The 20,674-nt window shown below is 32.3% G+C and overlaps 1 long non-coding RNA gene across 1 annotated transcript; it reads right to left on the bottom strand.

Annotated features, from left to right (window-relative positions):
* Positions 1–770: 770 nt before the first annotated feature.
* On the bottom strand, positions 771–20,468 carry LOC119082730. The gene is made up of 3 exons (XR_005088698.1): positions 20,432–20,468; positions 4,052–4,055; positions 771–952 (listed from the first exon to the last, which is right to left on the bottom strand). It is a non-coding gene; the product is annotated as an uncharacterized LOC119082730 (long non-coding RNA).
* Positions 20,469–20,674: the final 206 nt, after the last annotated feature.

Here is a 20,674-nt window from a genome sequence, read left to right as displayed (position 1 = left end):
AGTACTCAGAAAAAGCCTTATCTGCTCTTTGTTCACACCGTCGCTGGGGTTATTTTTTGAGGTTAGGTTTCAAGATACATTATATTGGTCTAACGATGTAGCCGCTGTTGCTGAACGAATTTTCAATAATTGTTTCTTGTTATTTTATTTTGTCTTGTTACAGTTTGTTCAAAAATGAAATGCACAGTTTTTAGTATTTCGAGACAGTTGACAATTTCAATCTGTCAGATAGTAAAGGATGCGTTTAATTAACCGGCGCATTAACAAATTTGAAATTTGAATGGTTTTTTCCACAGCTACAGATTTTTGCATGTTAAGTTTCTTACATTTTTTGCAAATAGCATTTTAATCGTAGGAAACTTAGATTTCGTCAGAAGAATTCGCGGACGGAAAAATGTAAATTTATTTTGAGTCTGAGTATTGTTCTACATCTATAATTTCTCTTAGATCGTGTCTTTATTCAAAGAAATCGATGGTGTTGTACAGCGGCTAACTGTTAAAACCCAGCCACTATTGAGAATTTTAAATAAATCGAAACAATCCAATCCACAATACATTCCATAACTTTTAACAGTTGTCAAAAATACTATAGCTGCATATATTAGCGACTCTTTTTCAAATACCGAATAAATTTGCTTCATGTCAAGTTCAATTTTTGCATTGATCAACTAGTTTTGGTGATCTTTCTAGTAATTATTACGCATTACATGGGAATCATAGAGTTGAATTAACCTATAATTAACACAAATTTAATAGTTGCTTTTGTTAAATATTCAATGCACAAAACTTATTCTACAAAACCAGTCCACTGAGCCAACATACATGTTCTATTGAAATTTCAATTGTCAAAATGACATCGAAGCCATTGATTTATGATGACGAGAAGGTACATTCATCTCTCAGAAATTTTACTTTTTCATTTCTTTTATTGTTTTGTTTATTTTTTTGTGTTCTTACGAAATCCTTTTCATTATTCATGATAACTCAAACTAAATACAAAAACATAAAAAGTAATGAAAAAGTAAAATTTCTGCGAGATGAATGTTCCTTCTCGGCATCATAAATCAATGGCTTCGATGTCATTTTGACAATTGCCATTTCAATAGAAATGTATGTTGGGCGAATGAACTGGTTTTGTAGAATAAGTTTTGTGCATTGAATAACAAAAGCAACTATTAAATGTGTGTAAAGTAGAATTTAATTCAACTCTATTCCCATGTAGTGCGTAATAATTACTAGAATGATCACTGAAACTAATTGATATATGCAAAAATTGATCTATTCGCCTAGTCGGTTGGACTGTAGAGGAGCCTCATTTTTTTATAATTGTTGACAATTTTTTTTTCCCTGATGCTTATTCGTGTTTCCAATATCGTCACTTCAAGTGCTGATAAAACTTCTTGTAAAAAATTTGCTAAATGTATGAAGCAGACGGTCTTTCTACAGATTTGAGTATTCAAAGACCATCGATTTGTTTGAATAGAAACACGATCTAAGAGAAATCATAGATGTAGAACAATACTCAGACTCAAAATAAATTTATATTTTTCCGTCCGCGAATTCTTCCTACGAAATCTAAGTTTCCTACGATTAAAATGCTATTTGCAAAAAATGTAAGAAACTTAACATGCAAAAATCTGTAGCTGTGGAAAAAATCATTCAAATTTCAAATCTTTTAATGCACCGGGTAATTAAACGCATCCTTTACTATCTGACAGATCGCCATTTTGAAATGTCTCGAAATACTAAAAACTGTGCATTTCATTTTTGAACAAACAGTAACAAAAGCGATTAAACCACAAAAAAATTAACGAGTGTGAAGTTCAGACGAGTTTAATTCATCATTTTTTAGACAAAAACGGTCTAATATGAGCATAAAACCAGACCAGTAACAGAAAATAAAATTGTGATTGTGAATTAAAAATTAATATCGTTTTGTAACTTCCAGAAGATTTTCAATAAAACTAAACAGAATTATATTATTAATGAGAAATTTAGACCGTTCTAGTATAGTCCTTATTAATCAACCAATAAATCATTACCAATAAAAAATCTATTAAAAAGCTCAGGTTCAGACAGTCAAGGAATCTGACCCACCCAACAGGTGCGACCTAGTAATTTTCGTCAATAAATAGAATAAAAAAATGTCTAGTAAAAACTGAGCATAAATTGTATAAAACACTGCGTGTGTGGTCTCTCCATCTAAAATCGCTAAAGGACAAATTGAAAGTAAATTACGAATTTTTTTTTCGCAAAAAAAGTTTTCCTTTTGTATCGTTTTTGCAATATATAACCGTAAGTAAAAGGAAAAATACAAGGCAACAAACACGTTCTTTTCAGGCCACCGCTGTATACGTATATAAATACACACCAACCCATGCATATTTATTATCCCACATAAAAGGTAAATGTAATAATTTAAAATTAAATTTAGTATATGCAAAAAGGGGTGTTAATAAAGTTTGTATGGAAAATGCTTTTGTTTGCGACACAACAACAGTTTGTTTAATAATGGAGAAAGAGAAGTGCCACATTTGAATGTTTAATTGCAACAACTCTGTTGTAATACACAAATCGCTCGTATGTTTTGTATAATTGCAGCCTGTTTTCCACTAAAATAATTTCTCGTTATTCGGCGAGGGTGATTTTTTATTTTCGTATTTATTATTTTTAAACTACGACAGGGTTGAATTTAGATAACGAAAAGTTAATTCTTTTCTGGTATTCCGTTTTTTTTTGTGTACATATTCTGTTCACTTTCGATTTAGAAGTCGGTGTTTTGTGTACACATTTTGAGCAGCGTATACACTTGGTTATTTGTGGTGAATTCAAAGAAAATTTTTCAACATTTTTTTTTCCTAGGAAATAAAGAAGAAGAAAAAACCAACGGCGATTACATGGAAATACAACGTTTCTTGTTACTATTGCAATAACAATATATCATTCAGTACTGTCAAAGGATATGAAATTGGTAAAAAGTCGTATAAATAACCGAAAGGACTTTAAAAGAGGTATGTGTGTGTACGGGAAATGTGAAATATATATATTCAGAAAATCACATTCTCAACCCGTCAACCAACTATCAGAACAAGCAATTTTACTTTTTGTCATAACTTTTAAGCCGATTATTTACAAACATTCTCCATCTATTCCATACATGGCATTAGAGAAGAGCATTATACAAAAAAAAGTGTTCGATAACTGCAACTGTACAAATGGAACTGGAAAAGTAAAGTTTACTTTGCCAATTTTCCGAATTCGAATTGTATTCGTGTTCACTACTTTCCCGGCGAATTTCTCTGAAATTTGAGTTTCCTTTCGTTAGTTTCCTATTGTAATTGCCAACCATATACCATCCATACATGTAAAACGAACGTATGGAAAGTGTTGCAGCAGAATTAATACGACATAAGTTTTTGAAATGGCAAACTTTGCCTCATCTTCCATAATTGCTTCAAACAAATGAAATGCCACAACTAAACGACTATAGGTATCCCGAATTTTAAGAAAACTTACCGCCATACACTGGCGTCGTCGTCTAAAAACGGGAATAAATCTTAGACAGTCAATTGTCAAGTCATTCAACGAAAAATTATTGAAAAACCAGAAATTTGTGCGGTTGATAATGTTTAAAGAAAAGGTCATGTATGAACCTCCAGTCGAGTAAAGAGAGGAGTATTCGAACACAATTACGTTGGCTAGGCACAAAGTGTCTTCGTTCCACATGTGAAAGAAAAACACGCTTTCATTCTCAATTATACGTATATGTGGCCGTATGTATACATTGTGTAACATTCGGTGCATGTGTAGACGGGGGAAAATATCAAATTCCTTAAAAGTTTTCAACGTATTATGTTTTTGACATTTTCTTATATTCCCATTTTTAACGGAAGATTTGTGGACGATGCAGAATTTTTTAATATTTCGTGTGACGGAGAAAAAAATCTTATTAGCTGTGGATACAAGGGAAAAATGAATAGAAAGCTGTGTGTAGTACAGGATGTGAGATTGAAATTCTGTCAAACGGAAATGGAAAACATTGAAATATTACTTTGCTTAACATTTCGCAATACGAAAATGAAATTGGTGGACTCATCCTAGGTGTACTACAATTAGTGTAGATTAAATGGAAAGGCTTTAAATTATGGTCGTCCTCACGAAGGAGTAGATTTTTTTGCCAGATTTAACCCTAGCTACACTTAGCTACGCGAAGAATACCTAAGGGATCATTCATAAATTACGTATTTCAGTGCTGCCATCAAAATTAAATTTTAAATAACTCGAGAAATACACACTCTGCGATTTTTAAATTGACAAGTTTCCCTTAAGGGATCATTCATAAGTTACGTATTTCAGTGCTGCCATCAAAATTAAATTTTAAATAACTCGAGAAATACACACTCTGCGACTTTTGAGTTGACAAGTTTCCCTTAAGGGATCATTCATAAGTTACGTATTTCAGTGATGTCATCAAAATTAAATTTTAAATAACTCGAGAAATACACACTCTGCGACTTTTGAATTGACAAGTTTCCCTTATGAGATTATTCATAAGTTACGTATTTCAGTGCTGCCATCAAAATTAAATTTTAAATAACTCGAGAAATACACACTCTGCGACTTTTGAATTGACAAGTTTCCCTTACGGGATGATTCATAAGTTATGTATTTCAGTGATGTCATCAAAATTAAATTTTAAATAACTCGAGAAATACACACTCTGCGACTTTTGAATTGACAAGTTTCCCTTACGGGATGATTCATAAGTTACGTATTTCAGTGATGTCATCAAAATTAAATTTTAAATAACTCGAGAAATACACACTCTGCGACTTTTGAATTGACAAGTTTCCCTTAAGGGATCATTCATAAGTTACGTATTTCAGTGCTGCCATCAAAATTAAATTTTAAATAACTCGAGAAATACACACTCTGCGACTTTTGAATTGACAAGTTTCCCTTATGAGATTATTCATAAGTTACGTATTTCAGTGCTGCCATCAAAATTAAATTTTAAATAACTCGAGAAATACACACTCTGCGACTTTTGAATTGACAAGTTTCCCTTACGGGATGATTCATAAGTTATGTATTTCAGTGATGTCATCAAAATTAAATTTTAAATAACTCGAGAAATACACACTCTGCGACTTTTGAATTGACAAGTTTCCCTTATGAGATTATTCATAAGTTACGTATTTCAGTGCTGCCATCAAAATTAAATTTTAAATAACTCGAGAAATACACACTCTGCGACTTTTGAATTGACAAGTTTCCCTTACGGGATGATTCATAAGTTATGTATTTCAGTGATGTCATCAAAATTAAATTTTAAATAACTCGAGAAATACACACTCTGCGACTTTTGAATTGACAAGTTTCCCTTACGGGATGATTCATAAGTTACGTATTTCAGTGATGTCATCAAAATTAAATTTTAAATAACTCGAGAAATACACACTCTGCGACTTTTGAATTGACAAGTTTCCCTTAAGGGATGATTCATAAGTTACGTATTTCAGTGATGTCATCAAAATTAAATTTTAAATAACTCGAGAAATACACACTCTGCGACTTTTGAGTTGACAAGTTTCCCTTAAGGGATCATTCATAAGTTACGTATTTCAGTGATGTCATCAAAATTAAATTTTAAATAACTCGAGAAATACACACTCTGCGACTTTTGAATTGACAAGTTTCCCTTATGGGATTATTCATAAGTTACGTATTTCAGTGCTGCCATCAAAATTAAATTTTAAATAACTCGAGAAATACACACTCTGCGACTTTTGAATTGACAAGTTTCCCTTACGGGATGATTCATAAGTTACGTATTTCAGTGATGTCATCAAAATTAAATTTTAAATAACTCGAGAAATACACACTCTGCGACTTTTGAGTTGACAAGTTTCCCTTAAGGGATCATTCATAAGTTACGTATTTCAGTGCTGCCATCAAAATTAAATTTTAAATAACTCGAGAAATACACACTCTGCGACTTTTGAGTTGACAAGTTTCCCTTAAGGGATCATTCATAAGTTACGTATTTCAGTGATGTCATCAAAATTAAATTTTAAATAACTCGAGAAATACACACTCTGCGACTTTTGAATTGACAAGTTTCCCTTATGAGATTATTCATAAGTTACGTATTTCAGTGCTGCCATCAAAATTAAATTTTAAATAACTCGAGAAATACACACTCTGCGACTTTTGAATTGACAAGTTTCCCTTACGGGATGATTCATAAGTTATGTATTTCAGTGATGTCATCAAAATTAAATTTTAAATAACTTGAGAAATACACACTCTGCGACTTTTGAATTGACAAGTTTCCCTTACGGGATGATTCATAAGTTACGTATTTCAGTGATGTCATCAAAATTAAATTTTAAATAACTCGAGAAATACACACTCTGCGACTTTTGAATTGACAAGTTTCCCTTACGGGATGATTCATAAGTTACGTATTTCAGTGATGTCATCAAAATTAAATTTTAAATAACTCGAGAAATACATACTCTGCGACTTTTGAATTGACAAGTTTCCCTTATAAGATTATTCATAAGTTACGTATTTCAGTGATGTCATCAAAATTAAATTTTAAATAACTCGAGAAATACATACTCTGCAACTTTTGAATTGACAAGTTTCCCTTAAGGGATCATTCATAAGTAACGTATTTCAGTGCTGCCATCAAAATTAAATTTTAAATAACTCGAGAAATACACACTCTGCGACTTTTGAGTTGACAAGTTTCCCTTAAGGGATCATTCATAAGTTACGTATTTCAGTGATGTCATCAAAATTAAATTTTAAATAACTCGAGAAATACACACTCTGCGACTTTTGAATTGACAAGTTTCCCTTATGAGATTATTCATAAGTTACGTATTTCAGTGCTGCCATCAAAATTAAATTTTAAATAACTCGAGAAATACACACTCTGCGACTTTTGAATTGACAAGTTTCCCTTACGGGATGATTCATAAGTTATGTATTTCAGTGATGTCATCAAAATTAAATTTTAAATAACTCGAGAAATACACACTCTGCGACTTTTGAATTGACAAGTTTCCCTTATGAGATTATTCATAAGTTACGTATTTCAGTGCTGCCATCAAAATTAAATTTTAAATAACTCGAGAAATACACACTCTGCGACTTTTGAATTGACAAGTTTCCCTTAAGGGATCATTCATATAAGTTACGTATTTCAGTGCTGTCATCAAAATTAAATTTTAAATAACTCGAGAAATACACACTCTGCGACTTTTGAATTGACAAGTTTCCCTTAAGGGATCATTCATAAGTTACGTATTTCAGTGCTGCCATCAAAATTAAATTTTAAATAACTCGAGAAATACACACTCTGCGACTTTTGAATTGACAAGTTTCCCTTACGGGATGATTCATAAGTTACGTATTTCAGTGATGTCATCAAAATTAAATTTTAAATAACTCGAGAAATACACACTCTGCGACTTTTGAATTGGCAAGTTTCCCTTAAGAGATCATTCATAAGTTACGTATTTCAGTGCTGCCATCAAAATTAAATTTTAAATAACTCGATAAATACACACTCTGCGACTTTTGAATTGACAAGTTTCCCTTAAGGGATCATTCATAAGTTACGTATTTCAGTGATGTCATCAAAATTAAATTTTAAATAACTCGAGAAATACACACTCTGCGACTTTTGAATTGACAAGTTTCCCTTACGGGATGATTCATAAGTTACGTATTTCAGTGATGTCATCAAAATTAAATTTTAAATAACTCGAGAAATACATACTCTGCGACTTTTGAATTGACAAGTTTCCCTTATAAGATTATTCATAAGTTACGTATTTCAGTGCTGCCATCAAAATTAAATTTTAAATAACTCGAGAAATACACACTCTGCGACTTTTGAATTGACAAGTTTCCCTTACGGGATGATTCATAAGTTATGTATTTCAGTGATGTCATCAAAATTAAATTTTAAATAACTTGAGAAATACACACTCTGCGACTTTTGAATTGACAAGTTTCCCTTACGGGATGATTCATAAGTTACGTATTTCAGTGATGTCATCAAAATTAAATTTTAAATAACTCGAGAAATACATACTCTGCGACTTTTGAATTGACAAGTTTCCCTTATAAGATTATTCATAAGTTACGTATTTCAGTGATGTCATCAAAATTAAATTTTAAATAACTCGAGAAATACATACTCTGCAACTTTTGAATTGACAAGTTTCCCTTAAGGGATCATTCATAAGTAACGTATTTCAGTGCTGCCATCAAAATTAAATTTTAAATAACTCGAGAAATACACACTCTGCGACTTTTGAGTTGACAAGTTTCCCTTAAGGGATCATTCATAAGTTACGTATTTCAGTGATGTCATCAAAATTAAATTTTAAATAACTCGAGAAATACACACTCTGCGACTTTTGAATTGACAAGTTTCCCTTATGAGATTATTCATAAGTTACGTATTTCAGTGCTGCCATCAAAATTAAATTTTAAATAACTCGAGAAATACACACTCTGCGACTTTTGAATTGACAAGTTTCCCTTACGGGATGATTCATAAGTTATGTATTTCAGTGATGTCATCAAAATTAAATTTTAAATAACTCGAGAAATACACACTCTGCGACTTTTGAATTGACAAGTTTCCCTTATGAGATTATTCATAAGTTACGTATTTCAGTGCTGCCATCAAAATTAAATTTTAAATAACTCGAGAAATACACACTCTGCGACTTTTGAATTGACAAGTTTCCCTTATGAGATTATTCATAAGTTACGTATTTCAGTGCTGCCATCAAAATTAAATTTTAAATAACTCGAGAAATACACACTCTGCGACTTTTGAATTGACAAGTTTCCCTTACGGGATGATTCATAAGTTACGTATTTCAGTGATGTCATCAAAATTAAATTTTAAATAACTCGAGAAATACACACTCTGCGACTTTTGAATTGACAAGTTTCCCTTAAGGGATCATTCATATAAGTTACGTATTTCAGTGCTGTCATCAAAATTAAATTTTAAATAACTCGAGAAATACACACTCTGCGACTTTTGAATTGACAAGTTTCCCTTAAGGGATCATTCATAAGTTACGTATTTCAGTGCTGCCATCAAAATTAAATTTTAAATAACTCGAGAAATACACACTCTGCGACTTTTGAATTGACAAGTTTCCCTTACGGGATGATTCATAAGTTACGTATTTCAGTGATGTCATCAAAATTAAATTTTAAATAACTCGAGAAATACACACTCTGCGACTTTTGAATTGGCAAGTTTCCCTTAAGAGATCATTCATAAGTTACGTATTTCAGTGCTGCCATCAAAATTAAATTTTAAATAACTCGATAAATACACACTCTGCGACTTTTGAATTGACAAGTTTCCCTTAAGGGATCATTCATAAGTTACGTATTTCAGTGATGTCATCAAAATTAAATTTTAAATAACTCGAGAAATACACACTCTGCAACTTTTGAATTGACAAGTTTCCCTTATGAGATTATTCATAAGTTACGTATTTCAGTGCTGCCATCAAAATTAAATTTTAAATAACTCGAGAAATACACACTCTGCGACTTTTGAATTGACAAGTTTCCCTTAAGGGATCATTCATAAGTTACGTATTTCAGTGCTGCCAGCAAAATTAAATTTTAAATAACTCGAGAAATACACACTCTGCGACTTTTGAATTGACAAGTTTCCCTTAAGGGATCATTCATAAGTTACGTATTTCAGTGCTGCCATCAAAATTAAATTTTAAATAACTCGAGAAATACACACTCTGCGACTTTTGAATTGACAAGTTTCCCTTAAGGGATCATTCATAAGTTACGTATTTCAGTGCTGCCATCAAAATTAAATTTTAAATAACTCGAGAAATACACACTCTGCGACTTTTGAATTGACAAGTTTCCCTTATGAGATTATTCATAAGTTACGTATTTCAGTGCTGCCATCAAAATTAAATTTTAAATAACTCGAGAAATACACACTCTGCGACTTTTGAATTGACAAGTTTCCCTTACGGGATGATTCATAAGTTACGTATTTCAGTGATGTCATCAAAATTAAATTTTAAATAACTCGAGAAATACATACTCTGCGACTTTTGAATTGACAAGTTTCCCTTATAAGATTATTCATAAGTTACGTATTTCAGTGATGTCATCAAAATTAAATTTTAAATAACTCGAGAAATACACACTCTGCGACTTTTGAATTGGCAAGTTTCCCTTAAGAGATCATTCATAAGTTACGTATTTCAGTGCTGCCATCAAAATTAAATTTTAAATAACTCGATAAATACACACTCTGCGACTTTTGAATTGACAAGTTTCCCTTAAGGGATCATTCATAAGTTACGTATTTCAGTGATGTCATCAAAATTAAATTTTAAATAACTCGAGAAATACACACTCTGCAACTTTTGAATTGACAAGTTTCCCTTATGAGATTATTCATAAGTTACGTATTTCAGTGCTGCCATCAAAATTAAATTTTAAATAACTCGATAAATACACACTCTGCGACTTTTGAATTGACAAGTTTCCCTTAAGGGATCATTCATAAGTTACGTATTTCAGTGATGTCATCAAAATTAAATTTTAAATAACTCGAGAAATACACACTCTGCAACTTTTGAATTGACAAGTTTCCCTTATGAGATTATTCATAAGTTACGTATTTCAGTGCTGCCATCAAAATTAAATTTTAAATAACTCGAGAAATACACACTCTGCGACTTTTGAATTGACAAGTTTCCCTTAAGGGATCATTCATAAGTTACGTATTTCAGTGCTGCCATCAAAATTAAATTTTAAATAACTCGAGAAATACACACTCTGCGACTTTTGAATTGACAAGTTTCCCTTAAGGGATCATTCATAAGTTACGTATTTCAGTGATGTCATCAAAATTAAATTTTAAATAACTCGAGAAATACACACTCTGCGACTTTTGAATTGACAAGTTTCCCTTATGAGATTATTCATAAGTTACGTATTTCAGTGCTGCCATCAAAATTAAATTTTAAATAACTCGAGAAATACACACTCTGCGACTTTTGAATTGACAAGTTTCCCTTACGGGATGATTCATAAGTTACGTATTTCAGTGATGTCATCAAAATTAAATTTTAAATAACTCGAGAAATACATACTCTGCGACTTTTGAATTGACAAGTTTCCCTTATAAGATTATTCATAAGTTACGTATTTCAGTGATGTCATCAAAATTAAATTTTAAATAACTCGAGAAATACATACTCTGCAACTTTTGAATTGACAAGTTTCCCTTAAGGGATCATTCATAAGTAACGTATTTCAGTGCTGCCATCAAAATTAAATTTTAAATAACTCGAGAAATACACACTCTGCGATTTTTAAATTGACAAGTTTCCCTTAAGGGATCATTCATAAGTTACGTATTTCAGTGCTGCCATCAAAATTAAATTTTAAATAACTCGAGAAATACACACTCTGCGACTTTTGAGTTGACAAGTTTCCCTTACGGGATGATTCATAAGTTACGTATTTCAGTGATGTCATCAAAATTAAATTTTAAATAACTCGAGAAATACACACTCTGCGACTTTTGAATTGACAAGTTTCCCTTACGGGATGATTCATAAGTTACGTATTTCAGTGATGTCATCAAAATTAAATTTTAAATAACTCGAGAAATACACACTCTGCGACTTTTGAATTGACAAGTTTCCCTTATGAGATTATTCATAAGTTACGTATTTCAGTGCTGCCATCAAAATTAAATTTTAAATAACTCGAGAAATACACACTCTGCGACTTTTGAATTGACAAGTTTCCCTTAAGGGATCATTCATAAGTTACGTATTTCAGTGCTGCCATCAAAATTAAATTTTAAATAACTCGAGAAATACACACTCTGCGACTTTTGAATTGACAAGTTTCCCTTATGGGATTATTCATAAGTTACGTATTTCAGTGCTGCCATCAAAATTAAATTTTAAATAACTCGAGAAATACACACTCTGCGACTTTTGAATTGACAAGTTTCCCTTACGGGATGATTCATAAGTTACGTATTTCAGTGATGTCATCAAAATTAAATTTTAAATAACTCGAGAAATACACACTCTGCGACTTTTGAGTTGACAAGTTTCCCTTAAGGGATCATTCATAAGTTACGTATTTCAGTGCTGCCATCAAAATTAAATTTTAAATAACTCGATAAATACACACTCTGCGACTTTTGAATTGACAAGTTTCCCTTAAGGGATCATTCATATAAGTTACGTATTTCAGTGCTGTCATCAAAATTAAATTTTAAATAACTCGAGAAATACACACTCTGCGACTTTTGAATTGGCAAGTTTCCCTTAAGAGATCATTCATAAGTTACGTATTTCAGTGCTGCCATCAAAATTAAATTTTAAATAACTCGAGAAATACACACTCTGCGACTTTTGAATTGACAAGTTTCCCTTATGGGATTATTCATAAGTTACGTATTTCAGTGCTGCCATCAAAATTAAATTTTAAATAACTCGAGAAATACACACACTGCGACTTTTGAATTGACAAGTTTCCCTTAAGGGATCATTCATATAAGTTACGTATTTCAGTGCTGTCATCAAAATTAAATTTTAAATAACTCGAGAAATACACACTCTGCGACTTTTGAATTGACAAGTTTCCCTTAAGGGATCATTCATAAGTTACGTATTTCAGTGCTGCCATCAAAATTAAATTTTAAATAACTCGAGAAATACACACTCTGCGACTTTTGAATTGACAAGTTTCCCTTATGGGATTATTCATAAGTTACGTATTTCAGTGCTGCCATCAAAATTAAATTTTAAATAACTCGAGAAATACACACTCTGCGACTTTTGAATTGACAAGTTTCCCTTACGGGATGCTTCATAAGTTACGTATTTCAGTGATGTCATCAAAATTAAATTTTAAATAACTCGAGAAATACACACTCTGCGACTTTTGAATTGACAAGTTTCCCTTAAGGGATCATTCATATAAGTTACGTATTTCAGTGCTGTCATCAAAATTAAATTTTAAATAACTCGAGAAATACACACTCTGCGACTTTTGAATTGACAAGTTTCCCTTAAGGGATCATTCATAAGTTACGTATTTCAGTGCTGCCATCAAAATTAAATTTTAAATAACTCGAGAAATACACACTCTGCGACTTTTGAATTGACAAGTTTCCCTTATGGGATTATTCATAAGTTACGTATTTCAGTGCTGCCATCAAAATTAAATTTTAAATAACTCGAGAAATACACACTCTGCGACTTTTGAATTGACAAGTTTCCCTTACGGGATGATTCATAAGTTACGTATTTCAGTGATGTCATCAAAATTAAATTTTAAATAACTCGAGAAATACACACTCTGCGACTTTTGAATTGACAAGTTTCCCTTATGAGATTATTCATAAGTTATGTATTTCAGTGATGTCATCAAAATTAAATTTTAAATAACTCGAGAAATACACACTCTGCGACTTTTGAATTGACAAGTTTCCCTTAAGGGATCATTCATAAGTTACGTATTTCAGTGCTGCCATCAAAATTAAATTTTAAATAACTCGAGAAATACACACTCTGCGACTTTTGAATTGACAAGTTTCCCTTATGGGATTATTCATAAGTTACGTATTTCAGTGCTGCCATCAAAATTAAATTTTAAATAACTCGAGAAATACACACTCTGCGACTTTTGAATTGACAAGTTTCCCTTACGGGATGATTCATAAGTTACGTATTTCAGTGATGTCATCAAAATTAAATTTTAAATAACTCGAGAAATACACACTCTGCGACTTTTGAGTTGACAAGTTTCCCTTAAGGGATCATTCATAAGTTACGTATTTCAGTGCTGCCATCAAAATTAAATTTTAAATAACTCGATAAATACACACTCTGCGACTTTTGAATTGACAAGTTTCCCTTAAGGGATCATTCATATAAGTTACGTATTTCAGTGCTGTCATCAAAATTAAATTTTAAATAACTCGAGAAATACACACTCTGCGACTTTTGAATTGACAAGTTTCCCTTACGGGATGATTCATAAGTTATGTATTTCAGTGATGTCATCAAAATTAAATTTTAAATAACTCGAGAAATACACACTCTGCGACTTTTGAATTGACAAGTTTCCCTTACGGGATGATTCATAAGTTACGTATTTCAGTGATGTCATCAAAATTAAATTTTAAATAACTCGAGAAATACACACTCTGCGACTTTTGAATTGACAAGTTTGCCTTAAGAGATCATTCATAAGTTACGTATTTCAGTGCTGCCATCAAAATTAAATTTTAAATAACTCGAGAAATACACACTCTGCGACTTTTGAATTGACAAGTTTCCCTTAAGGGATCATTCATATAAGTTACGTATTTCAGTGCTGTCATCAAAATTAAATTTTAAATAACTCGAGAAATACACACTCTGCGACTTTTGAATTGACAAGTTTCCCTTAAGGGATCATTCATAAGTTACGTATTTCAGTGCTGCCATCAAAATTAAATTTTAAATAACTCGAGAAATACACACTCTGCGACTTTTGAATTGACAAGTTTCCCTTATGGGATTATTCATAAGTTACGTATTTCAGTGCTGCCATCAAAATTAAATTTTAAATAACTCGAGAAATACACACACTGCGACTTTTGAATTGACAAGTTTCCCTTAAGGGATCATTCATATAAGTTACGTATTTCAGTGCTGTCATCAAAATTAAATTTTAAATAACTCGAGAAATACACACTCTGCGACTTTTGAGTTGACAAGTTTCCCTTAAGGGATCATTCATAAGTTACGTATTTCAGTGCTGCCATCAAAATTAAATTTTAAATAACTCGATAAATACACACTCTGCGACTTTTGAATTGACAAGTTTCCCTTAAGGGATCATTCATATAAGTTACGTATTTCAGTGCTGTCATCAAAATTAAATTTTAAATAACTCGAGAAATACACACTCTGCGACTTTTGAATTGACAAGTTTCCCTTACGGGATGATTCATAAGTTATGTATTTCAGTGATGTCATCAAAATTAAATTTTAAATAACTCGAGAAATACACACTCTGCGACTTTTGAATTGACAAGTTTCCCTTACGGGATGATTCATAAGTTACGTATTTCAGTGATGTCATCAAAATTAAATTTTAAATAACTCGAGAAATACACACTCTGCGACTTTTGAATTGGCAAGTTTGCCTTAAGAGATCATTCATAAGTTACGTATTTCAGTGCTGCCATCAAAATTAAATTTTAAATAACTCGAGAAATACACACTCTGCGACTTTTGAATTGACAAGTTTCCCTTAAGGGATCATTCATATAAGTTACGTATTTCAGTGCTGTCATCAAAATTAAATTTTAAATAACTCGAGAAATACACACTCTGCGACTTTTGAATTGACAAGTTTCCCTTAAGGGATCATTCATAAGTTACGTATTTCAGTGCTGCCATCAAAATTAAATTTTAAATAACTCGAGAAATACACACTCTGCGACTTTTGAATTGACAAGTTTCCCTTATGGGATTATTCATAAGTTACGTATTTCAGTGCTGCCATCAAAATTAAATTTTAAATAACTCGAGAAATACACACACTGCGACTTTTGAATTGACAAGTTTCCCTTAAGGGATCATTCATATAAGTTACGTATTTCAGTGCTGTCATCAAAATTAAATTTTAAATAACTCGAGAAATACACACTCTGCGACTTTTGAATTGACAAGTTTCCCTTAAGGGATCATTCATAAGTTACGTATTTCAGTGCTGCCATCAAAATTAAATTTTAAATAACTCGAGAAATACACACTCTGCGACTTTTGAATTGACAAGTTTCCCTTACGGGATGATTCATAAGTTACGTATTTCAGTGCTGCCATCAAAATTAAATTTTAAATAACTCGAGAAATACACACTCTGCGACTTTTGAATTGGCAAGTTTGCCTTAAGAGATCATTCATAAGTTACGTATTTCAGTGCTGCCATCAAAATTAAATTTTAAATAACTCGAGAAATACACACTCTGCGACTTTTGAATTGACAAGTTTCCCTTAAGGGATCATTCATATAAGTTACGTATTTCAGTGCTGTCATCAAAATTAAATTTTAAATAACTCGAGAAATACACACTCTGCGACTTTTGAATTGACAAGTTTCCCTTAAGGGATCATTCATAAGTTACGTATTTCAGTGCTGCCATCAAAATTAAATTTTAAATAACTCGAGAAATACACACTCTGCGACTTTTGAATTGACAAGTTTCCCTTATGGGATTATTCATAAGTTACGTATTTCAGTGCTGCCATCAAAATTAAATTTTAAATAACTCGAGAAATACACACACTGCGACTTTTGAATTGACAAGTTTCCCTTAAGGGATCATTCATATAAGTTACGTATTTCAGTGCTGTCATCAAAATTAAATTTTAAATAACTCGAGAAATACACACTCTGCGACTTTTGAATTGACAAGTTTCCCTTAAGGGATCATTCATAAGTTACGTATTTCAGTGCTGCCATCAAAATTAAATTTTAAATAACTCGAGAAATACACACTCTGCGACTTTTGAATTGACAAGTTTCCCTTATGGGATTATTCATAAGTTACGTATTTCAGTGCTGCCATCAAAATTAAATTTTAAATAACTCGAGAAATACACACACTGCGACTTTTGAATTGACAAGTTTCCCTTAAGGGATCATTCATATAAGTTACGTATTTCAGTGCTGTCATCAAAATTAAATTTTAAATAACTCGAGAAATACACACTCTGCGACTTTTGAATTGACAAGTTTCCCTTATGGGATTATTCATAAGTTACGTATTTCAGTGCTGCCATCAAAATTAAATTTTAAATAACTCGAGAAATACACACTCTGCGACTTTTGAATTGACAAGTTTCCCTTATGGGATTATTCATAAGTTACGTATTTCAGTGCTGCCATCAAAATTAAATTTTAAATAACTCGAGAAATACACACACTGCGACTTTTGAATTGACAAGTTTCCCTTAAGGGATCATTCATATAAGTTACGTATTTCAGTGCTGTCATCAAAATTAAATTTTAAATAACTCGAGAAATACACACTCTGCGACTTTTGAATTGACAAGTTTCCCTTAAGGGATCATTCATAAGTTACGTATTTCAGTGCTGCCATCAAAATTAAATTTTAAATAACTCGAGAAATACACACTCTGCGACTTTTGAATTGACAAGTTTCCCTTATGGGATTATTCATAAGTTACGTATTTCAGTGCTGCCATCAAAATTAAATTTTAAATAACTCGAGAAATACACACACTGCGACTTTTGAATTGACAAGTTTCCCTTAAGGGATCATTCATATAAGTTACGTATTTCAGTGCTGTCATCAAAATTAAATTTTAAATAACTCGAGAAATACACACTCTGCGACTTTTGAATTGACAAGTTTCCCTTATGGGATTATTCATAAGTTACGTATTTCAGTGCTGCCATCAAAATTAAATTTTAAATAACTCGAGAAATACACACTCTGCGACTTTTGAATTGACAAGTTTCCCTTACGGGATGATTCATAAGTTACGTATTTCAGTGATGTCATCAAAATTAAATTTTAAATAACTCGAGAAATACACACTCTGCGACTTTTGAATTGACAAGTTTCCCTTAAGGGATCATTCATATAAGTTACGTATTTCAGTGCTGTCATCAAAATTAAATTTTAAATAACTCGAGAAATACACACTCTGCGACTTTTGAATTGACAAGTTTCCCTTAAGGGATCATTCATAAGTTACGTATTTCAGTGCTGCCATCAAAATTAAATTTTAAATAACTCGAGAAATACACACTCTGCGACTTTTGAATTGACAAGTTTCCCTTATGGGATTATTCATAAGTTACGTATTTCAGTGCTGCCATCAAAATTAAATTTTAAATAACTCGAGAAATACACACTCTGCGACTTTTGAATTGACAAGTTTCCCTTACGGGATGATTCATAAGTTACGTATTTCAGTGATGTCATCAAAATTAAATTTTAAATAACTCGAGAAATACACACTCTGCGACTTTTGAATTGACAAGTTTCCCTTAAGGGATCATTCATATAAGTTACGTATTTCAGTGCTGTCATCAAAATTAAATTTTAAATAACTCGAGAAATACACACTCTGCGACTTTTGAATTGACAAGTTTCCCTTAAGGGATCATTCATAAGTTACGTATTTCAGTGCTGCCATCAAAATTAAATTTTAAATAACTCGAGAAATACACACTCTGCGACTTTTGAATTGACAAGTTTCCCTTATGGGATTATTCATAAGTTACGTATTTCAGTGCTGCCATCAAAATTAAATTTTAAATAACTCGAGAAATACACACTCTGCGACTTTTGAATTGGCAAGTTTCCCTTAAGGGATCATTCATAAGTTACGTATTCCAGTCTGTCATCAAAAGTCGCAGAGTTATTCAAAATTTAATTTTGATGACAGCACTGAAAGAACGATAGATAAACTATGAATGATCTATGATCTACACACCTTGGTTTAGAATTGCCATTGTGTTTAACAGTGTTGTTTAATCATCAGTTTCTTTATCTATAACATTTTTAACGACTCAGACTGTTTTTATTAGATTTTCTCGTTGTTTTGTTACTTCCCAGTACCGCAATAAACCCTTTACTAAATTAAACAAAGTTGATCAAGAAAAATCAACAAATTAAAATGTTTCTCTACAGTGCCTCCCTACCAGAGTGGAGCGGGAACTCGTACAAAACTCTAATGTAATTCATACTAGATACATCGTAATGAAATTCCGTACATTCATTGTATGTCCTGTCCGTATATTATTCTAGTTCTAATTACAGAAAATCAAGAATACTTCGTACACCAGGCAAACTAAACTTTTGGCAAAAATATGGTCGACAAAAGAGCCACAAAAACTGAGCAATAAAAATAAATTTTGTGCCACACACACATTGTATGCAATATACGAAGTGGCTGTAAAGTGTGTGTTTATAATAAAGGTATACATATGAATTTTAGAAACCAAATGCCTGGCGATGAATGTAGTATAAAGTTAGATATAAACTGACGACGTTACCAGCGCTGATAATTGTATGAAAAGGCATTGTTTTGTGTGATGGCATTCGGAGGAACTTAACAATTCTAAATGCACATGAGAATTGTAAATCAAAGGAAAAAGACGGCATAGAGTCCAAACTCATTATGTGGATAAATTTTCTGTAAATTGCTTAACGTAGCACACATTAATAATGAAGTTCAGCAATAAACTGGTACTTAAGTAACCAACAATTCTCAAAGTCTTTTGGAAATCACAGCGAACAAAAACTCATTTTTATTTCTATGATTAAATGGATTTAAATGTTCCTATTACGTAAGTGGCCAGCGTATCGCCTTCGTTGTAAATCTGTTAAATTTATCGTTGAAAGTATTAGTCCAGGTCTTACAGACGGTTTTTCTGGTTTCCTCCTAGTTTTTTCTTGTGAAATGACCCGCTATTACTTTATCAATTCATCAATAGAATTCAGAAGGGAACCAGAAAAATAGTCTGAATTCCCTGCAGTTCTCTAGTTCTAGGATATGAAGCCCTCACTGGACCTTGAAGATGTCACTTATTTTTGGGAACTGACCTCTAGAAACTTGGCGAAAGGCTAATTTTTAGGCGAAAAAATTACCAAAAATTTAAGAAATGTCTAGTGCCTAGAACAAGGACGGGGTAGGAACGTCAGTATTCGACATTACTTTAGATGAGTTACTCTAAAAACAATCACAAAAATAATTCGAGAAGTACTCGAATCGAATGCAGCTTTAGATCGAAATGACACCTCGAATGACACCTCATTTATGCAAAATGGATTGGAGATTAGGGCGTATCGAATTTTAAGAATTTTAAGGGTCGCGATAGCCTGTGTGCGGAAAACGTAGATCATTGAAAACTAAGTCCAGGCATATGGTTGATGGATCTGAAAAGAGTTCAGCTACTGTTATGGAATATTATGTGCACTTACTGGCCAAGGTTACCTCGACTCAGCAACACCGGTTACATTGTCTGCAATGGCTTCGTGGGCGACGTGGGTACACTTAAAAAGTCCATTCAAAAATGTTGAAAAAGTGGTTTCGGATGGATCGCCGACCGGGACAATGCCTAGTGTACTGGTAGTACTCGACCTCCTCTACAACCTCATGCCAAAAGCTAAAGTTAATAATTTGTCTCTCAGGAAATAAAAGTCAAAAACCAAAATGTCGAACTTTCGATGTTAGAAAACCTCGACAGACACACCTTTTGGACCATCGGTTTCTTTGGCAGTTTTGTAGAGTTTTTAACGCTCTACATCCTGCTAGAACATTGTTTTCAAAAATACTCTTAACTTTCCGAGTTATGACCATTTGAAAGTTAAAGTCGTCCGGTGGGACTTCTTCCCGGGCACCTTCGGATCCATCAACCATATGACTGGAATTAGTTTTCAATGATCTACGTTTTCCGCACACAGGCTATCGCGGCCCTTAAAATTCTAAAAATTCGATACGCCCTATTGGAGATGGCCAAGGAAAATGACTTCAAAGTTGATGAATTTTCCAGAACTTTTTTTTGTGAAAACCCTAAT

This window comes from Bradysia coprophila, unplaced genomic scaffold (assembly GCF_014529535.1).
Source record: "Bradysia coprophila strain Holo2 unplaced genomic scaffold, BU_Bcop_v1 contig_476, whole genome shotgun sequence".
Lineage (NCBI taxonomy): Eukaryota > Metazoa > Arthropoda > Insecta > Diptera > Sciaridae > Bradysia > Bradysia coprophila.
The sequence above is the reverse complement of the archived record's forward strand: the minus strand, read 5'-3'. Positions and strand labels throughout refer to the sequence as shown.